Source organism: Carlito syrichta, unplaced genomic scaffold (assembly GCF_000164805.1).
Source record: "Carlito syrichta isolate Samal-C Ts95f unplaced genomic scaffold, Tarsius_syrichta-2.0.1 Scaffold307991, whole genome shotgun sequence".
Lineage (NCBI taxonomy): Eukaryota > Metazoa > Chordata > Mammalia > Primates > Tarsiidae > Carlito > Carlito syrichta.
Genome location: NW_007252087.1, coordinates 2,614 through 24,483, shown reverse-complemented (window position 1 = coordinate 24,483; position 21,870 = coordinate 2,614).

The window sequence follows — 21,870 nt, the reverse complement described above, 5'->3', positions numbered from 1 at the left end:
GAGGCCGGGGCCCCACCCTCACCTCGAGCCCTCTGAAGCGTGGAAGGAGGGCAGGCGCCACGGTGTGTGTGTGGGGAGGGGGGATGTCAGTGTCTATATATTTTTCATGGAGCAAATGCCACTAAAATGGCTGCTGCCTCTCGTTTCCTTAGAAACCCATTAGTCTTCCTTGGCAGCTGTCAAAACTTGCCGGCGGTTTCCTGCTCACCTTTGCCGTCTCCCCTTTAAAAAGGCGTGAAGGGGAGAGCTATGAAGGCTTGACATGGGGACACCCACAGTGTCTCTCAGTGAGGAATCAGAGGACAGTTTCCTCTGCAGGGTGAGGAAGGGCTGGAGGGAATGGGGAGCCAGTGCAGGCACGGCTGGAGGCAGGCACAGAGGGAGGCCAGTGGGCCAGATGACCTGAACAGACCAAGTGACCGTGGTGACTGAGGGGATGACCAACTGAAGTCACCGGCCTTGAACCTTGGGCCTGCCTGGGCATCCATCACCTGCATGATGAAAAACGCACACACAGGCATACACAGCTAAAACTGGGGAGTTATGCAGTCACAAGCAGAACTGAGGCTTCAGGTTGGGGGCCAAGATCCCAGGACACTCTGGTGAACTTGCATGTCCCACGTGCCATGCTTTCTCTGGCTGGAGTGTTGAATGGATGGTCTTAACAGCCAGTCTTTTGTAGATGGTCACACAAATGTTACGCCTAGAAGTGGTTCGGTTATTTGCTGCCAAAAGTCAAATTACACGCTGATGTTTGTTTAGGAATTTGGGAACAAGTGAAATCTTTTGGACTACTACCAAGCACTGTTTTGATATGGGATAGACAATGGCGGAAAGGGACATAGCATTGCTTTCTTCACTTTGTTGGTCGCCCCTCCCATCCCCCTTCCCCCCATCCAGTCTCAGCCAGGGGAGGTCCAAGGAGACTGGAGAGAAGAAAACAGCAGGTGCTTTCTGGGATGTTTGGTCCTAATAAAACAATTATTGCTGTGATAGTAAAGCCCTCTAAAGATTTTGCCTTTCACTGTCTGCTCGATAGCCAGGATCCTGTTTCAGACCCGCCACAGTGTTCCCTCAGCAACACCTCCCTGCTCAGGGCTTGTTCCCCACCTGACCTTGATCCTGTTCATTTCTATCACATTTAAGGTAAATGTGATATACCAGGTTAAAATATTATACCAGGTTAATATTACCAAAGATATTTACAATGCAGCTTTTTTCCAACACAGGTATAAAGCAGGAAATGTGTCTCCTATATAATATTAAGTTTCATATATAAAAACATCAGAGAGTTCCCAAGAACGTTTCAAGGTCACCAAAAGCTTTCTCAAATGCCTTTCTTCAGAGAATGTTTTGAGGTAAGGAGCTAGAGGAAAAAGTGCTGCACATCACCTGTCATCACGGAGAGATTCAGAATTGCCTTAGCTTAGGCCATGATACTTATAATGGTCACCATTTATTAAATATCCACTGAATTTTAGACCCTATGCAGCATTCTTTGCATGTGTCATTTCATCTTCAGGATAGTCTATGAGGCAGAGCCAGGACACTACACCACAAGGAGCACTAAATATCTTTGAACGTGTAATGAAATAGAGAAAGTGATATTTATCAATACTTTCAGGAAGAGTGATGATTGGACTGAAAGGAAGACACTGATGAACTGCTTGGAGTGGGAGTGAGACCCTCAAGGACTCTACTGTACGTTTTAACTGTAACTCTGATGAATTGCAAGGCTTTTGTTTTGCTATATGGGGACACTACCTTTCCTCTAAAGAGAAGTTGAAGTATGAATATGCTTTGAATATGCTTTCAAAGGAGCACCAACAATCACTAGCTTGCCCAGAGCACGCACATGTCTCCATCCCGTGCTAGAGGGGGGTACTAGTAGCTCTAAGATATTCACCAGGGCTCTGAGACTCAGGAAGGGTCAATAACCCAGCTATGGGAGCTGAGTCCCTGAACTGGAGTTGGGTCTGTCGGAATCTAAAGCCCTTGCACATCAGCAATGGTGTCATTGTTTCTGTCAATAGAGTGAGAGTGTAAGGCATGTCTAAAATGACTGTTCAGATGGTAAGAACAAAATAGTTATAAATCAGTGTTTTAATGTAAAAATAGAGAAATTTATGAGGAATTTAAAAATGGAAAGATTTTTGAAACATCAGGGATAGTTTTACTGTTCTACAAATTATTCTTGTGTTCTAAAAGGGATTTGATTCTTGGTCAAGAACTACAGAAATAAGGAAAAACCTGTTGATAATTAGTTATTGTGATATTAAGAGAAAGAAAACAGGGGATTTGGTTTGCATTAGATGGGAAAGGCAAAGAACCAAAGAATAATTATTCACTTCCCTTTCTTTGAGAACATAAAATAAGCCAGACCAAAAAGACCACATGTTGTATGATTCCATTTACATGAAACTTCCAGAAAAAGCAAATCTATGGAGACAGAAAGTATTCCGGGGACTTACTGGGGATAAGGGTAATAGGGGGTGATGACAATGGGTCCAAGGAATCTGTTTGAGGTGATGGAAATGACTTAAAATTGGATTGTGGTGATGAATACACAACTCTAAAAATTTAATAACAATCACTGAATGGTATAGTAAAAGTGAGTGAATTTTATGGTATGCAAATCATATCTCAATAAAACAAGTGAATAACAATAAGAATATTAATAGGCTTGTATGGAGGGGAAAAGAAAGAATATGATTGATAATTTGGGAGAAAATAAAGAAAAATATAGAAGAGAAAGTAGAAGTTACTCATAATTCCACTACCTAAAGGTAATACTGCTGCTTACTTTAGTGGATTTCATTCTAAACTTTTCTATTCTAAAAAGATACAATTGGCAGGGCACGGTGGCTCAAGCCTATAATCCCAGCATTTTGGAAGCCCAAGGCAAAAGGATTGCCTTAGCCCAGGGACTCGAGACCAGCCCAGGCAACTTGGTGAGGCCTCGTCTCTACAATATATCAAAAAATTAGGTGGGTGTGATAGCTCGTGCCTGTAGTTCTGGCTACTTGGAAGGCTGAGGTGGAAGGATCGCTAGAGCCCAGCAGGTCGATGCTGGAGTGGCCATGAGCGAGCCACTGCACTCCAGCCTGGGTAACAGAGTAAGACTCTGACTCAAAAAAAAAAAAAAAGATACAATCATATATACAACCATAAACACATGCATATAACTAGCTATATATGTGTACAAATGTGCATATCATATCTATGTATATATGTGTATAGTACATGTGTTCAAACAGACTTGAAAGCATTAACAGTTTATAGGCTACTTTTTCTCTTCCTCTTCTTCTTCTTTTTTTCTTTTCCTCTTGAGTAGTAGTCTCACTCTGTCACCCAGACTGGAGTGCAGTGGCACTATCACGGCTCACTGTAGACTCACCTCCTGGACTCAGGTGATCCTTCCATCTCAGCCTCCCGAGGAGCTGGGACTATAGGCACATGTCTCCACACCCACCTAATTTTTGATATTTTGTAGAGACCAGGTCTTGCTATGTTGCCCAGGCTAGGCTTGAACTTCTTGGCTCAAGCAATCCTCTCACCTCAGCATTATAGGCTACTTTTTCTATTGGAATAGAAACATGCTTTATTTACATGTCTAAAAAATCCTTATTGAGTTTTTTTACAGGCTATCAAATATTCTAATGTGTATTTATAATTTACTTAACTTACTATAATTTATATTTACTTAAACTATCTGTTGAGACCCGTTGTTTCAGGGAAAAGAAATATATTCTGCCTTATCTCCTTCCTATAGTTTAGTGAATTCTTCTGTGTTAGAAAGCTAAACATCTCCACTGAAGATCTCCAATGAGATGAAGATGAGAAGTTACAAGGTCCATGTCTTTTAATGCCTCAGATGAGTTGATTAATGTCTGACTTCCCTTTTGTTCACCTGAGCAGAGGTTCAAAGTTAGGACTTTGGAGACAAGCAGCCAAGTTCAAATTGCAGCCCTAAGTGTTTGACCTTAAATGAATTATTTAGCCTAAGATTCTATTTCATCATCTATAAAGTGGAGAAAGTAGTAGTATTATACATGAACTTGGTGCTTGTGAGATGTTTAGCATAAATGCCAAGCACATAGTAAGTGTTCTATAACAAAGTTATTATTCTTTGTATGGTACAGATAAATAGTATGTGCCCTCTGCATCTTTTAAGAACCTGATGATAAGCCCTGAGATCACTTACACTAAAGGGCCTTGACATCTGTAATTGCAAGTTTTGACTATGAAGGATACAAGAGATGGGTCTCCTGAGAAACCTATAGGCATTCTCCCTGGGAGTTCTATCATAAATTGGGCATTCACTCATATCTGTATGTAGGGAGAATCTGATTCACTGTGTTTTAGGTATCTCACTGCAAAGCAGGTTATAAAAATACATCTATCACTCCTGCTGGTGATATAACCAATTCATTGAAAAAGCCATACTCCTGGGGTGAAATCATAAAAACCAAAATATTAATGTTTTCTCTCACTGTCATTTCAAACTTGCTCAGTAAGGGCACTTTTATCCCTTTCACTGGATATAGCTTTTTTTTTTTTTTTTTTTTTTTTGCTCACTTGCAGGTAATGGAAAGTACTAGAGTCTTTCTATTAGAATTCAAACCAATATATTACTAAATATTTCAGTCTTTATTGAAAGTTAAAAACTCTCTCTCCACCCCATCTAGAGCTGGTCACAGGCAGGTCTCAGCCTTTAGAAGAGAAGACGTGGTCAGCTTCTCCTTTCCTTGTTCATCCAGCCCCTCTTGATAGCTGCTGGTTTTGACCCTTCTAGAATCAGAGGAGTAGGGAAGAGAGGAGAGAAAAGGAAGGTAGGAAAGTTCTTACTTTACTGGAACAGTTTTAAGATGGAACCAAATTTTCTAGGCTTGGCAAAAGTTAAGCCCACTCTTTCTCTCGTGGCTGTTTTCATGTGTTTTTAGGTGGCCCCCAAGCTCAGTCCTTCAGCGTAGACAAGTGTCACCCTTTTGGTTGCTTGTTTCCTCCCTCCAACCCCCCACCCCCACCCATTCAGGCCTAGATTTTCTGAGTCCCCTCCAAACCGCCTCTCTCTATAGGAGTCCCAATTTATCCTCCACCCACACCCCACCTGTCTTCTTGAACAGGATTTAAAGGGGCTCCACGATGATTCTGATCTGTATGTCCCACATCTGGTCCATAAAGACACTCAAGCCTACTTTGCTCTAGTAAACTCTGAGAGTGTATACCAATTCTAACAGCAGCACATCTTCTCCATGCTGCCAGAGAAGCACCCTAGTCCCTCTCTCTTAGTCTTTAGGTTCCAGGGCAGGAGTCAGACAACAATCCCCCATATCCCCAACTATAAGTAACTGTTCTGAGTAGCCCATTGAAGCCCTCCTTCTCTTTCCCTCAGTGGTGATAATCATAGCACAGCTCTTATCAGGAAAATACTCCTGTATTAGTCATGGTTCTCCAGAAAAACAGAACCAATAGAATATATATATATATATGTATGTGTGTCTATATAGTTATATCTATAAAAGGAGATTTATTATGAGGAATTGGCTCCCACAATTATGGAAGCTGAGAAGTCCTACCATATGCCATCTGCAAGATGGAAACCCAAGAAGATAGTGGTGCAATTTAGTCCAAATCTGGAGGCCTGAGAACCAGGGAAACTGACTATATAAATCCCAGTCCCAAAGCAGAAGAGAAGATGTCCCAGCACTAGCAGTAAGGCAGGAAAAAAAGGGGGACAGAGTCCTCTTCGTGTTCTATTTCAGCCCCTCAACCTATTGTTTGCTGTCCATCCTCATTGGGGAGGGCAATCTACTTTATTGAGTCCACTGATAGAAAGATTAATCTCATCTAGAAAAACCCTCACAGGACACATCCAGAAATCTTGTCCTCTCAAAGTGACACATAAAATGAACCATTACAACTCACAAAATCTTCTATCAATTTCTTTTTCTTAGGTGCTTTTATTTCCTCCTTTGGGCGAAGAGTTTTTGAAACTGGTCTTTGATAGTATTTTTATTGAAAATTTGATCTTGGCATCTCATTTTGCAATTTCATACCTATTCTGTTTTGGTGCCACAGACAAAACTTGCAATTTAACATTTGTGATGCAGGCTAGTGAAAATTGCGTCAAGTCAACTTCCCTTTCCACACCTTTAGACATTAATTCCTACTCAACCAAGACAATTGCCTTTTCTAGGCAAGCTATTCCCCTGGGAGTTGTGAGGAATACCATACTCATTAGGAAAGTATAGCCCTTGCAGTCCCTTGAGCTTTCAAAAGAAGAAATGCTTAATTAAAAACATCTTATCAGGAGAGTCCCAATTTGTGAGTTATAATAAAAAGGTTGTGGTTTTGCTTTAAAACTTTGAAACTTTGTCCACTTGGGGGAGTATATTTAGATTAAAATCTTAAATCAATAGTAAGGAAGACAGGAAAGTAGCTAAAATTTTGTTTACAGTAACAGTTTTTTTTAGATTTTACTGATAAAAGTCACAAATGACCCATGCTTAGAACCTCAATTATTTACAGTACTAGATTAGGTATTATTATATTCCTTTCTGAGTTTTAGAAGCAGAGTTTTAAAATTTTTTCTTGTATTTGTATCATTATGCCATACAAACTTAAATTAGAAAGGAGCTAGCTATTTTGTTTTTTGTGTTTTTTTTTTTTTAGTTGAAGTCTCACTCTTGTCACCCAGGTTGGAGTGCAGTGACATGCTCACAGTCACTGCAGCCTCGACCTGCTGTGCTTAGGTGATCCTTCCATCTCAGCCTTCCAAGTAGCTGGAACTACAGACGCATGCTGGTGGCTAAGCTATTTAGTTTTAATCATACTTCAGCTATATTTAACTTTGGGGCATGAGAATTAAGGCAAACAATATCATGAGAGCAAGATAAAAACTAGATTTGAGCTTATCTAGTGACTGTCTTCCAATTTCCAAATTTATAAAGGACTAACGTAAAATTCAGTTTTTTTATACTCTTCATGAAGAGAGTAAGTGAGATTATAATTCCCTCTTTTACAGAAAGATAAATAAGAGTATACAGTCAGGAAGCAGAGTTAAAATGAACTCTCTTAATAAAAAAATAGAGTTAAAATATGTGACTTAGTTATTAATGGAAGCAAGTCTTAAAAGAAAATAAGAATTTTTTGGTCTAGAAATAAAAGTGCCTGCTGGTGAAAATTGGTAGTCACTTGTGTTAGTTAATCTGACATATGAACTCTTAGCTTCCTGGGGAATTGGCTATGAAAGAGCTTGAATGCTCTACCTAGCCTCCTTCCCAGAAGGGACAATTCCTCAGGAATCCAGAATGGTGAGAGCTATCAATAAGCAAATCACTCAGGTCCAAAGTAGATTTAACATTCTACCCATGCCAACGCCTACCTCACCAAAATGAGGGCCGCCCTCCTCAAGAAAATGCTCAGTGTGCTACTTCTTCAAGTTGAGTTGATCAAGCCACAATAATGAACTTGGGTAAATAATATGTGTTGAGGAAAATGTCACCATGTCAAAACTAGTCTTAAGCCTATTTTCTAGTAGTGTATATTTATTTTGGTGAAATAACAAGCTGCTGTTACTCTTTGATATTGTGTGAGAGACACACAGTATATTATTCAGAAAACCTCTGTGTTATTATGCACATTTTTTCACACTAATAGAGAAAATTCCCACAAAACCAATTTTGAATGAACTACAGTCACCTAGTATTTGTTACAATTTCCTTCTCATCTGTAATCCAATCTGGTCTCCCACATATTTCAAAAATAGAATTACTTTATATAGTGGATTCTACAGGGAAAATAGCACAGGAAAGAGAGAATGTGACTAAAAATCATATTGATTATATCGAACAAAAAACATGCAGAACTTGAAGGGGATAAAATGGAGAATTATCATTTAAAGCGAGACATATAAAATCTTGACTGGGCATTAAAATAATAAGGTGTTGGGCTCTTTTGCTTAGGTAACACTTATTTTCACTTTTAAAATATGGTAGGCCGGTCACGGTTGCTCACACTTGTAATTCCAGCACTTTGAGAGGACAAGGCACAAGTACCACTTGAGCCCAGGAGTTTGAGACCAACCTAGGCAATATAGTGAGACCTTGTAGCTACAAAAACAATAAAATTAAAATAAAAAATATGGTAGTGTCACAGCTAATAAAGCAGATATGTTTATTGGCATTTGGGGATTAGAAGTACTAGTTTGGTTTCAGAGATAGAAAATAACTCAGGAGGCTCAGGAAGGGGTTACCATGGAAGACAGGATTCTTTACCCACGAGGACTCTGCAAGGAACAGTGCTCCCCTGGACAAGATGGACCATGTGCCATTAGTTCTTCAAGTTTCCTATGTCTGCTCTTTCCTCTGTCTGGTAACCCAGAGGCCTTACAGCCATGATCCCAACAGCCCTTGGCATCCTCAAGGAGCAGTACAATTGAAACCCTGGAAATGGAGCTACCCTTAACCTAGGTCCCAACCTGCTTAAGACAGGCCTGTTTGTACCTAAGAAAATCCCACTGCCACCCGCTCAGCTGCTCCCCAACAGACTACAGATAAGGCCTTTTTAACTTCTTGACTACCATTAATTCATGGAGTCATTCAATTCAGTAAATATTTGTTGAGCACCTATAATGTGCCAGGTACTGTGCTTGGCACTAAGGAAGAGCAGAGATCAAACAGACAGATTTCTTACTTGCACAGAACACTGTGGTGGTGGCTATAGGGAGACACAGTGAATAGGCCCATAACTATGAGAAGAGACCCCAGAAAACTCAGAATTCATGTATAAAAAATTGGATATTCTTCCATGTTTAAACTTGTCACCTTCAAAGTACTCTTCATTTGACACAATACACCTATCAAGACACTTTTTCCACTGCTTAAGACGGTTTTTGAACTTGTCGATTTTGATGCTTTTTAGTGCTTCTGCTTCTGCCGTTTTTTGTTTCACCTCTTCCACATTGGTAAAACATTTCCCTTTGAGGACTTTTTTCATCTGGGAAACAAAAAGTCACTTGAGGTAAGATCAGGTGAATAGGGAGGATGAGACATGGGGCCTATGCCATTTTTGGTCAAAAATTGCTGAACACTCAGCACAGTGTGGGCAGGTGTGCTCGTAAATCCCCATCATGAAATGAGCAAATGCATCAAGAGAACCCCCCCCCCCAAATTCACTGAAGCCGAACGCAGCCTCTCACAACAACGCTAGCTGGGACACTGATGCCGATGACCTCCTAGAACACTCACCTGGTGGATGAAGGTTGTACTACAAAGGGCCCAACCTCCAAGAAATAATTCCAGTATTTTGGGCATCCCCTTCTCATATACAATATGTCTAGTGGGGAGAAATATTAGGAAGAATGATGACTCAAAATAAGGAAATACAGAGATGGGGAAGGGGTTTCTATCTGGCATGAAGTACTGTACAGTAGTCAGAGAAGGTCTCCTGATAAGGGGACTTTTGAGCAGGGCCTGAGGCCTGTCTCCACACCACCTGTCCCTTCCTCAGTCACTCGCTCCTCCACAGCTGCCACAGTAGCTACCCAGCTCGACTCCACAATAGCTAACCAACTCAACTCCACACAGCCCCCTGTGGTTTCCATGCTGAGGCTCCACCCGTCACAGGCCTATAATATCTGACGCCTCTATCTATGTCAAAACTCAGCTGAAATGCCAAACTGCAGGACCTTGTTTCCTGAGCAACTGCCAATGGGGCTGAACGATGCAGTCCAGAAAGGCAGAGGATTTAATTCTCCCTGAATGAACTTTGACCAGTGGGAGATGGGAACCAGGAGACTGGAGGATACGGGGCAGATGGATTTCCTCTTCCTTTCTCCCCCTAACAGACGGTTCCAGTGGGTAGTTTCTCTGTACAGCCTGTCTGGATGAGTGTTCTGGGTTGAATTATGTTCCTGAAAAAGATACGTTGAGACCTAACCCTAGAAACTATGAATGTGACTTTCCAGTATTTGGAAATAAGGTTTTTGCAGATGTAATTAAGATGAAGTCATTAGGGTGCAGCCTAGTCCAATCTCTTGTTCTTACAAGAAGAAAGACAGAGCCACATCAGGAGAGGATGATCATGGGCCGACGCAGGCAGAGATTGGAGCAATGCATCTAAAAGCCAAGGAATACCAACGAGAGCTACTGACAGCAGAGGCTAGAAGACGTAAGGAAGGAGTCTCCCTACAAGTTTCAGAGGGAGCACTCCCTAACCATACCTCAGTTTCAGATTCTAGCTTCCAGAATCATGACACAGTGTGTTTCTGTTGTTTTAAGGAGCAACTGATCATGGTACTTTATTACAGCAGCTCTAGAAAACGCATACATTGGATGGTCAGCTGTGTGGGTTGAGAGCCCTAACACTTAATACTTGCCTGAGGCTCTGTTTTCCAGAGAACCATGACTAAGACAACCAGAGATCCAAATAAAGTGAAAGGTGGTATTTGAGGGGATATTGGAGGACATAGAGTATTGCAAGGGAAGAATCCGTGCAAAGGCCCTGAGCTGGCCACATGCCACATTAAAGAAACAGGAAGGAAGCCAGGGAGTGTTTGGGGAGTGAAAAAGGAAAGGAGGCCTGGGGCAGAGGTTCATCCCTGTAGTCCCAGCACTTTGGGAGGCTGAGGCAGGAGGATATCTTGAGCCCAGGAGTTCAAAATCAACTTGGGCAACACAGCAAGACCTTGCCTCTACTCAAAATCAAAAAATAAGCTGGGCGTAGTGGCATTTGCCTGTAGTCCCAGCTACTCAGGAGACTGAGACAGGAGGTTCACCTGAGCCCAGGAGGTTGAGGCTGTGATGAGCCATGATTCATGCCACCACACTCCAGCCTGGGTGACAGAGTGAGACTCCAACTTTAAAAAAATAGGAAAAGCAGAAAAGAGTATTAGAAGATAAAGTCAGAGAGATAGTCAAAGACATGTTCTCTAGGACCAGAAAGACCTTTGGATTTTTTTTTTTTACAATTTTATTGAGATATAATTTATATGTAATAGTAAGGTGAAAAAAAGAGTATGATATTTTTAGAGATATAAAACTAGTGTGACCACCATCCAGATCAAATATAGAACATTTCCATCACCCCAGAGAACTCCTCCTGCTACACTCCAGTCAATGTGACTTAATGATCCTGAGATAACCACTACTCTCACTTTTATCACCATAGATTTGTTTGACCTGTTCTTGAATAGCATATAAATGGAGCCATATAACATACTGTTGCTCAAAATAATGCTTTTGAGAGTCATCCAAGTTGCTGTATGTATACTTCAACTATTTTTTATCGCTAAGTAGTATTCCACTACCTGGATTTCTCACAAGTTGTTTATTTATTCTCCTGCTGAAGAATATTGGAGCTATTTGCAGTATAGTCCTATTACAAAAGAAGCTGCTCAGAACATGTATATATACTGTTCTCATTTTGGACATATGCAATCATTTCTCTTGGTATAAACCTAGCAGTGTACTTTCCAGTTCAACTGTGGTAGGTTTATGTTAAGCTCGTTAGGCTTCCTTTTTTTTTTAGTTGGAATCTCACTGTCACCTAGGCTGGAGTGCAGTGGCACGCTCACAGTCACCGCAGCCTTGACCTCCTGGGCTGAGGCGATCCTTCCGCCTCAGTCTTCCAAGTAGCTGTATCTACAGGCGCACACTACCACGCCCAACTAATTTTTTTGATTTACTATAGAGACAAGATCTCGTCAAGTTGCCCAGGCTGGTCTCGAACCTCTGGATTCAGGCAATCCTCTCTCCTCAACCTCCCAAAGTGCTGGGATTACAGGCTTGAGCCACCACGCCTGGCCTATTAAGTTTTCAAAATGGTTGCATCATAATTGGGGCAGGTTTATGTTAAGTTTATTAGTTTTTCAAAATGGTTGCACCATTTTACACTCCCACCAGCAATGGATAAAGTCCCAGTTACACTGCATCCTCACCAACACTTGGAATTGCAGCCTTTCCAGTAGACATATAGAGGCATTTCATTGTGGATTTAATATGCATTCTTCTGCTGACTAATGATGAGCCCCTTTCATACACTTATTGTTTATGCGTTTTCTTTTACAAAGTATTTGTTCAAATATTTTGTCCATATTTTTTGTTTTTACTATAGCCACATCTCACTTCCAAAATCTGTATAAGTTTATTGCAGCATAAAATACTTACTCTAAAACTTGACTGCTAAAAACAACAACTATTTATCATCTCACACGATTTCTGTGGGTCAGGAACCTGGGAGCCTCTTCATTTGGTGCTTCTATCTCAGGGCCTCAGATTGCATTGAGCTGTTGGTGGCGCCTCACATCGAGGCTCAACTGGGGCCAGAAACTTCATGTCTAAACTCACTCATGTGAGTTTCATTGTGAGGAATGTGAATTTTGTTGGACTGGTGAAATATTGAAAAGCTTAAAGATTCCCTATCATTCTCACTAACCTCTTAGGGTCATGGATCTCAGTCTGAAAGAAATTCATCTGGCCAGCATGGTAGCTCACACCTGTAATCCCAGGACTTTGGGAGACCAAGGTAGGAGGAAAGCTTGGGGCCAACAGTTCAAGATCAGTCTGGACAACATAGTGAGACCTTGTTTCTAACAAAAAAATTCTTTCATTAGCCTGGCATGGTGGTGTGCTCCTGTAGAACCAGTTGCTAGGGAGGGTGAGGAGGGGAATGCATCAGCTCAGGAGTTCAGGGTTACAATGAAGAAAAAAAAATTTAAACTCAGCTAAGAGAATAAATGGCAGCAGCAAGAGACCCAAGATCTCACAGCTAGCCAAGGGTAGAGGACCAGGGGAAAGGAGTGTTAGCAATCTAAAAATAACCAGACTCAAAGAGATGTAACCATTTGAAATAGCTCACTTCTACTAGTTTAGTCTTAGCAGCTTAAAAAAAATAATATATCACATCAGAGTGCTCCAAGTTCTTCATAAATGGTTATTTGATCCAGCAACCTACCTTGGAAATTTATACCAAGATTCACTGAAGCATTATTTATTAAATGAAATCTAAATTGTGACATCCTTAAAGAAAACACATGTTCCCTCAAAAGAATACCACGATATCATTAAAAGTAGTCAGGATGAGTGCTTAGGATACAATATTACAGGAAATTCTTCGGATATGCTATTAAGTGGAAAACAATTTTTCCCAACTTTTCAATTTGAAAATTTTCAAACCTACAGAAAAGTTGTAAGAATAGAACAATAAGTGCCTCTATATCTTTCACATGGATTCACCATCACCATATTTGCTTTATCTCTCCATGTTTAGTGCACATTACTCAAGAGTAACGATGGACATGTTGACACCATGGTCTTACATGCTGCAGCACCTATTTTCTTTTCTTTTCTCTCCTTTTTTTTTGAGTTGGAGTCTCACTCTGTTAATCAGTCTGGAATGCAGTGACACGCTCCCGGCCACTGCAGCCTCGACCTGCTGGGCTCTGGTGATCCTTTTACCTCAGCCTTCCAAGTAGCCGGAACTACAGGCATGCGCTACCACGCCCGGCTAATTTTTTATTTATTGTAGAGACGAGCTCTCGCCAAGTTGCCCAGGTGGGTCTTGAACCCACGAGCTCGGGCAATTCACTCGCCTTGGCCTCCCAAAGTGCTGGGATTACAGGCTGAACCACTGAGCCCAGCCAGAACCCATTTTCTAAGAACAAAGATATTCTTCTAACTTCTACAAATTTTCACACTTAAGAAATGTAATACTGATGTAAAATTTATGTTCAAATTTTTCCAAAAGACTAAAAATACCATTTTTTTCTTTTTGTTTGCACTATTTTATCCAGAATTCTTCATAAATGGTTATTTGATCCAGCAACCTACCTTGGAAATTTATACCAAGATTCAGTGGAGGGTTGTATGTTGCATTTAGTTGTTGTCTCCTTAGTTTTTTGATCTAAATCAATCCCTCAGCCAATTTTTTTCGCAAATTGACATTTTTCAAGAAACTAGAACAGTTATTTTGCAAAATATTCTTTCATTTGGATGTGTCTATTTCCCCATGATGAAAAAGTTCCTGAATGTCTTGGCTAACATATCAATTTTATTTTTTGTTGAAAAAGGCTCTTTCCCATACCTGTGAAAATAGAAAGTCTCTAATGTGTTTGTAAAAAAGATTAAACTGAGATTCTGCTTGGATGCAGTATGAGTTAAGACTTGCAGTATGTATCTAAATTTCATCCTTTTGTCATCTAGAAAATACTAAGAACATGCAGCATAAGAAACCCAAGCACTTGAGGACCACTGTAAGTAGACTCTAATCCCCATAGCAGAAAGAAAGGATCTGTCTGCATTTTAACCACCAAAGACTTGTCAGTATCAAAGGACTGTTTCCTATTCTTTGTTTCCTTCTATTGCCAGGACAGTCTATAAGCCAGACAGGGAGTCCATCAGTCATAGATTCAAAGATACCAGGTCACAATTCCAAAGATTTAAATCGTCATCTCAGGTGGGAGAGGTATGTGTGCCTTCAAAACTGTTTTACTAGAACTTTTGAGTCCTAAAAATACCTGATTTCTGAACTAAGCAAGCAGCATCTAGGCAGAGAGAAGTCTAAATTTCATTTATAATTTGGCCTGTTTAGGCTGTCAATAAATCACACCAACCTATATAAATAAGAGCCATAGTAAGGATGTTATTACTAAGTGCCTCTTACTTGAGACTTTTCGAATCTGGGTTATATTTCTAGGAACAGCCTACTGAATGCATCCAAAGGAGTTGGCTTAAGTCCTAAGGATGACGAAGTTCTTTGAACCCATGCCATCACTCCTACCTCACTTGTCCTTGACAGTTATTGCTAATTAATCACAGTGTTCTTTTCTATTAGCCTGGACACTGCCTCAGACAATTTCCCAACACAGCACTACAGGCAGCCACGAATAATAATTTGAAGTGAATACATCAGATAAAATCTTTATAACACTTAAAAATATGTTTTTCTAAATCTCATCTAGTTTTTAGCTTCTCAACTTCACCTGCACATGAATAGTGAGGGTTTGAAAGAGTGTATCTTGTTAATGACCTACAGACAACTGGAAAACATGGCACAATATCATATCAAGAGTGTTAACCAGGTGATTGAACAAGAGAAGGAAAGGAGAGAGTATTAGAGTTGGCTATTTGTCATGACAAATTGACATCAATATATATGATAACTAGTACACAATAAAGCTTTTTTTTTTTTTTTTGCTTTTTTTTTGAGTTGGAGTCTCATTCTGTCACCCAGACTGGAGTGCAGTGGCCGCTCCCGGCCACCGCAGCCTCGACCTGCTGGGCTCCGGCGATCCTCCCGCCTCGGCCTTCCGAGTAGCCGGAATTACAGGCATGCGCTATCACGCCCAGCTGATTTTTTGATTTATTGTAGCTATGAGGTCTTGCTGCCCAGGCGGGTCTCGGACCGTGGGCTCAGGCAATCCACTCACCTCAGCCTCCCAAAGGCACGGGGTGACAGGCTGAGCCACCAAGCCCGGCAAAAGCTTATTTCTTGCTCCAAGTTGGTTCCCGGCTAGGAAGATGGATGTTTGTGAGCACCATTCCACATAGCCAGTAGGGATCCAGGCTGATGGAGTCTCCGCTTTCTTAAACATCTGACTTCTCACATCACAGTGGGCATTTGCATCCACCTGGTGGTAAGAGAAAAAGCATGTCAGAGCACCTCATGAGAGGTTTTGATGGGTCCAGCCTGAAAGTGGCTCACATCAGTTCTGCAATATTCTGTTGGCTAGAACACAGCTACATTACTACACCTAACTGTAAGGTGGGCTGCAAAGAGCAGTTCATGGGAGGGCAAACTCTTCTCGATGGTACTTTACTATAGATGGGAACATAAATGTTTGGTGGTCAGTCAGCCATCTCTGCCCATGAAGAGGGACTCTTTCATGAAACTCCAAGGTTTATTGTGTAACAGGCAAATCATGATAGTATTTGAGTGCACCTAGCTGTATTTTAGGCATAATGTTTGTCAGAGGCTTTTCATACTCCTAGCTGGTCTATGATTCAGCCAAATGTGAAGATGAAGTTGAGAGTAGTGAAAATGATTAACCCTTTAGTGCATTACAGAAGATATTTGTGAACTTTTAGTCTCTAGAATATCTTTAAAGATACATTGGGAGTTCTACTTCTCCCTAGGATGTAGAAAGTAGTCAAGAACATCATTCTCACTCTAGAAATAAGAAAAACTACAAATAAAATACAAATTCATATTCTTCCTTGAGCCTGTCAGATGGCTGAGGCCATAGTGCCCTACCAAGTAGCTTGAAATCCAAGGCTCCTCTAAGAATACAGGATGCAAGTTCCATTTTACTATTGGCAAAACACGGGAAGAAGAGATGCTAGTTGTCATCAAACAATTAAGAAGAATTCAGCTAAAATTTCTAACAAATTGCAGAAGTCTGACTTTGAGCTAATGTAACTGTATGGGTGTGTCTGTGAGCACAGATACAAGGGGAGTTTACACTTACTACAAGCTCTTCTTCACAGACCTCCATTAGGTGCTCATGAGAAAGACTGGATCAGGGCAGGGGACCAAAGAGTCTTCCTTGGTGCTACAGACCTGGAGGAAGGGAGTATGGTTGCTAAGGGAAAGTAGCAAAGCTCTACTTGGATGCTTTCCTAAGGAACAAAAGCTTCGAGCCAAGAAGCAGGAACTCTGTATTTATCCCTATGACAAGATAAGACCCACCATATCTAAAGAAAGGGTAAAAGAAAAAAACTTCATCATTGTTGGAGGGGCAGAGAACAATCCTGATCTCAGGATCCTATACCAACACCATCAAAAGTCTCCTACCACTGGACAGGGGTGGGAAGTCCCATACAAGATTTGCCAAAGATACAAATCAGTTTGGGTGCCATGAAAAGGAGAGGTAAAACCACTTAGGTACTCCATCCCTGAGACTCAGAAATATAATAAAACTAAGGTTGTAACTCTGAGTAACAAGTAATAGCAGTCTACTCTTGGGGAATAGGCAAGAGTGGGGAGAGAGCAGAAATATTGAAAAAAACTCTTTGACACCCAAGCTCTCACCTAAGTACAAGCTAGTGTTATAGGAATTTGAAGCCAATGTAGTCCACTGAAGCTAACCAAAGCAACAACAACAATTGTTCAACTGCCAACTAGATTAACTCAACCCCCACACAAATAGCTTAGCAGAAAAGACATGCTAACTTCCAAGCATAAAAATGATTTATCTCAGTCTCTATTGTCCTACAAACAATGTCTGGTATTCAGTCAAAAATGATTAGACAAATAAGAAGATAAGAAAAAAATAACCCACTATCATGAGATAAAACACTCAATAGAACCAGACTTAGAGATGATTAAGATCTTGGAACTGACAGGTCATTAAAAACAACTATGAGTAATATGTTAAAGGTTCTAATGGAAAAGGTATACAATATGCATGAACCAATATGGAATTTCAGCAGAGATAGACAGATGGATACTATAAGAAGACATCTAATGGAAATGCTAGAAATAAAGCAAGATCAGAACAGAAATAAACAAAAATATCTTATATATGACACCAAATTAAAACCCACTGAGATACCACTACATATCTATCAGAATGTCTAAACTTAAATAGACTATACAATACAGTAACCAGGATATGGAGCAACAAGAATTCTCATATATTTCTGATAAGAATACAAAAGGATACTGCCACTTTAGAATATAGTTGAGGCCGGGCATGGTGGCTCAGCCTGTAATCCTAGCGCTTAGGGAGGCCAAGGTGAGTGAATTGCCTGAGCCCACGGGTTCGAGACCCGCCTGGGCAACTTAGTGAAACCTCATCTCTACAATAAATCAAAAATTAGCTGGGCGTGGTAGCGTGTACCTGTAGTTCCAGCTACTTGGAAGGCTGAGGCGGAAGGATCGCCGGAGCCCAGCAGAACAAGGCTGCAGTGGCCAGGAGTGGCCACTACACTCCAGTTGGGGCGACAGAGTGAGACTCCAACTCAGAAAAAAAAAAAAATTATATATTTGTATGTCCACATGAAAATAAAAATGGTACCGAAATAAGGCTTCATCATGGCATGATGCTTTTTTACCTTACCCTCCTTGCACAATTTTGGATTTGCTCAGTTTAAGATGCTAAAGGGCCATGGGATTGTAATTGACATCTCTTTATTTCATTCACTTCATTACTTTCTTCCATGAGTGTATAAGTTATCTGTCATGAACTATTCCATTATCTAAAGCTAAAGACTGCCTTCCCTTTTTTAAAAAAAAAAAACCAATTCAAATGGAGTTTTTATAATTATAAATCTTACATTCTTATATTCAAGTTTTCGAGCAAATTACATTCCATATGACAAATTTCTGTTTTTGTTTGTTGGTTTTTGTTTTCACCTTTCCATTACGGACCATTTGGGGGGAGAAAAATCGGCAAATTTTATTTACCCTTACCCTTCCTCTAGGTTGGTAGTTCTCAACTCTATTTGAGCAACACTTCCTTTCAAAAATAAGTTTTTTGTAATGTTTCCTTTACTATCTTGAAATGAAGTATCTTACACATCGCAGGTCGTCTAGCACCCTTAACTCTCACCCACTAGAGGCCAGTGAGCTCCATTAATTGTGACAACAACAAAAAATCTCTCTCACAGAGTTCTAGGTTGTCCTTGGGTAGGAGGCGGGTAGAAACATCACCATCAAGAACTACCAATTTAGTGCATATTTTCTTCATGGCAAGGAGCGTTCTTTTTCAAAATAATAGACTTGGTATAAAGACTAATTTGTTTTAAGTACTAACAGGTTTAGTAGGAAGCACAGTGACTGAAGGTAGTTTACTAGTTATCTACTAGTTATCTTGGGGTACTGCACAATCAAGTACCCCAACATTTAGCAGTTTAAAACAATACACATTTATTATCTCACGGTTTCTGAGGGTCAGGAATCTGGGAGCCGGTTAGCCTGGTGGTTCTGGCTCTGACTCACCTACGAGGTTGCAGTCAAGCCAGGCTGCAGCCATCTCAAGTTTGTCTGGAATTTGAGAAACTGCTTCCACGTGGACAGGTTTAGTCCATCCATATATGGGCCTTGCAACACGACTTCCCCTAGGGTAAGTAATGAGAGAAAGACTGCAAGCGCTTTTTTTATAATATAGTCCTGGATGTGACATGCCATCGTTTCTGCCGTATCGTATTGACCAACCCTAGTACAGAGTAGGAGGGGACCCCACAGGCTGTAAATATCAGGTGGGGATTATTGGGTGCCATACTGACAGCTGTCTACCACAGGTAGACATTTGTAAATAAGTATAAGTATTCCAACCCATAGTCAGGTTTTAATTTTATTGGATTGTAAAAGATTGTTTCATAGAACTGAGAGGAACAGAAAACATTGATGAGGTTTTGTTCCAACTAAATAGAAACTGTTTCTTAGCAACGTGAAAATATCATTTTAGCGATCTGAAACTCAGAATCACAGTTTATTCAATATCTATTTTTACCTCTGTATTTTAGATGTAGTCAATTGCCGGTTGTGAATAAAGGTCCAATTTAACTTTATCACAGGTATAAGTAAATTTGAAAAAAAATCAATCTTTGAATAAATATATACATAGCAATTCTAGCAAAAAGGAAATAGCTTATTAAATCAGAAATAGCTTATTAAATCAGAAAATTAGGCTAACTAATCAGATATTTTAGTAATAAGTACATCCCCATAAAAGCAAGTATATAGAAATGGTGTAGACTGAGAAATATAAAGGTAAATGTGTAGGCAAAGTAAACACTTTAAAAAATTAAAATTCCACTTCTGACATAGCTTCACCTTCTTTTTATTAATAAGTATGCCTTCTACACATCCATCTTGGTACATGTCTAAATTTCAAGGCAGGGCATCCATTTTGTTCATTTTGGCTATTTTTTGCTAGTGGATTAAAGTTTCCAAAACATTTACAAATGTGTGGCAATTTTTAAATGAAGTTAAAAATCATTATAATATAATGAAATGTTCTATAGTACCTTAAAAAGTATTAGTCACATTTATAACTCTCCAGGTTTTGATGTGTATGCTTATCAAATACCTTAGAAAAACAGCATGATCATTTTATTAATTTCATCTCTAGATCACTAAAAGAATGATCATTTAATAATTGAAGTTGAGTCTTTCAAAGGACCTTAAAACGAAATTCAACATTGAGGCCACTATGATCTTGTCTGAATGTTTCCATTGCATTTTGATTTTTATTACTTGATTTATTATTGATTTTTATTATTCTATTTATTATTGTTGAGCGGCCAGTTCACAACTGCCTCTCTTTTTTTTCCCCCCTTATGGGCATATATATTCACTTGTAGATGGAACGGTATTAAAGGCACTGAGTAGTCTTCCTTTGTGTTTAGCTTGCCTGTGTCCTACCATTGGGTCTCTTATCAATACAATTGCAGTCCATTGAGGAGGGCAGTTGTCACACAATGATTCAGAACAGCCTGTTGACCTTCCTAGGCAGGCTTTGTGTCCTTGGGCTTTCTAAAAAATTTAAAGAAATTTGAAAGACATTGTGGGCCTCAGAGGTCTCTACTATGGTCTTCAGACTGGAGTTGGTGTGGGAGCTTTTTAAAGGGTACGCCATCTTGGATGGTTTTGGAGGGATCATGTTGCAGGTTCTCAACTTCTGTGTACACTCTGCTTAAATCTGAGCTGCCTGAGAACTCGGGCTTGATCAAGGCATAGTGCCCGGTCCCTTCCCAGTTCCTCATCCCCATAAAAGCAAACCTCTCATCTATCTGGGATCTTGCCATGAGGTCTGGTCCTGGGGTATCAAGGACCTACATGGAAGCTTGATCAAAACAGGTTTTTGTCTCAGCTGCATGATTTCAAGAAAGAAAAGATTAAAATTTCCACAATTATTTCTGCCGATCAACATTACATCCTCAAGTATCAGGAACATATATTGGAAGTGAGTTAGTGGTTTGTATTTTCTTGTATATTCACTTAGACTCAAAGGGAAAATTTGTAAATTATTATTCCGTAAAGATAATTAGTAACAAAAAATCTATATTCATTTTTCACTTGAGTCCATTTCCTCTCTGCTCTTATTGGCCAACTACTTTCTAACAGCTTATTCTATCCTACAATATCCTTATTTACAAGCATATTAACTTAACGAAAATGAATTGTAGATCCTACTATCAACAGTCATTAATACAACTTTTATAAACCATACACATAAAATAGCCAATAATTTCTTTTTGTTGTCAACTTCCAAATAATCCAGTCATAGTCTAGCAATAAATAATATATCTCTATGGATATGTAAACTAATTTAAAAAGGAAAGAATTTCCATCTATCTTATTAAGGTATACAGTTGCAGCATTTTACTTATATTTATTATCAAATTGAATAACTTAGTTTGTCATGTTTAATTGTGTTATATTTAACTAATAACTGTGATAATGCAATCCAGAAGAAAATTTTACCACTCAGCTTTATCAATAAAGGAAACATGTATTTTAAATTCAACTCTTTTTGTTGTTGCTGAAAAGTATAAGATAACTAATTTTTTAAAAACTTTTAAACATAAAGAATAAAATTCTATAGGTAAAGTAAAATGGAAATGCAAGTTCAAGGGAAACAGGAACAGTGTAAAATTTCCTAATGTTAGAAAAGATGTTGTTCATATATTTTTAAAGTTAATAATAGTGCATATAGCAATCATTCTGATATTTAGATTATATGGTATTCATAGAAAAGAGTGATATAATAAGATTTTGTTAAAAGTATCAATATTTACAATAGAATTATATTACGTTTAAATGTGTGAGGAACAATTTCAGATGTAAACATAAAAATATATGAGAACGCACATTATTTCTGAAAACTATTTTAAAGTATATGCAGGCAAAAAAAAGAAAAGA